Source organism: Cariama cristata, unplaced genomic scaffold (genome assembly GCF_000690535.1).
Source record: "Cariama cristata isolate BGI_N322 unplaced genomic scaffold, ASM69053v1 scaffold22505, whole genome shotgun sequence".
In the NCBI taxonomy this organism is placed as follows: domain Eukaryota; kingdom Metazoa; phylum Chordata; class Aves; order Cariamiformes; family Cariamidae; genus Cariama; species Cariama cristata.
Window position 1 is genome coordinate 1,872 of NW_009619507.1, and position 1,423 is coordinate 3,294.

Sequence of the window (1,423 nt, forward strand, 5' to 3'; positions counted from 1 at the left end):
AGCCCACCGCTGAGGCTGCGCTCTGCAAAGCCAGTGGTGGGCTTGGGGCACGGCGACTTTGCAGAGGCTGTGGGCAGAGGGGGGATGAGCCCGACCCCCCGACCTTCCTCCTGCTGCCCCTGCGGGGGTGACTCAAAATGTGCTTTCAAGCCTGCCATGGCCAGAGACCTGGGGTGGGGCTGGAGAGACGAGCAGGAGATCAACAGGGTTTTGTTCAGTTAATGCTTTTTATGGTGTTACAGAAAGTGTTAAAAGGGCTAAGGAGGGGATCAATGAAAGCGTGGACAGGCCTGAAATGGGAGAAAGCTGGGAAGCGGCTCTGCCAAGTGCAGTGAACCAAGCTGGGGCAGCTACCGGCGCAGCCGAGGGTGCTTGGCAGGGCAGTAAAATCACGGCAAGGCTGGCGCGGGAGCATTGGGATTAGCCTGGCAGTGCTGCAGAGCTGTGCTGTCAGAGATTAGCTTGAATTTTGCTCAGACCCTCGTCATCGTAACTCCAAGAACTTTTGATGAGCAGGGAGACCCTCTGCTACTGATGCGGGACTGGGAGCCCCAGGCTGCTATCCCAAGGGAGTGCTTGGGGGCTGCCACGTCCTGCCTGCAGAGAGGAGGGATGTTCCTTTGCTCTGGGCACCCCAGGGTGTCCCACGGGTGAGAAAGGCGTTCCATAGCCCACCCTGAACACCCCCTGCACACCCTCCTGGGATGACACCTCCCCAACCCTGTAGATTTTGGCTGCTGTGGGATGCTCACTGCCAAGCATGCCAGCCCCTCTCTTGCCCATCCTTTGGGGGAGAAAATAGTCCCAAGGACCTACCTTGGGATGTCACCGGCTCGGGGGTTGATGATGGGCTGCAGAGACTGAGCAGGACGGCAGGGAACAGCAAGAGCAGCCAGCCCTGGTGCAGGCAGGGTGCCATCCTGCAACCCGTGTGCTGGGGCTGCACGTGCCGCGCTCGGCCCTTCCCAGTGCTCCGGCAGCTGCTGCGGCTCCTCCGAGTGATACCTTTATCTGGGAAGTGGTGGCAGGGGTCGCTAGACACCGCAGGAAGCCTGGCTGGGGGAAACCCCCCCCGCCCCATCGCCGACACTTCCCCGTGCCCAAAACCACCGTGCTGCGGCCCCTCTGCTGCCAGCCGCAGTGCCAAGAGAGACTGCTCCTATCAGATAGGTGGCACGTCCTGCCCTTGTGGCTACCGGCGCGCTGGGAGGCTGGGGTAGGAAGAAAAACAACCCCTGAGAAACCAGGGAGGCCCCTATGTGGGGCAGGGCAGGGCAGGCTGTTGGGGGCTGCCAGCACATAGGAGCCGGGGACATGGGGCAGCTGCTCCAGCTCCATCCTGCCCTGTGCCGCCTCGCACCAGTGTGCGCTGGGTCTGCTCTGCAGGGCCCAGTGGCACCGTCCCCGTGGCTGTGCTGGGAGG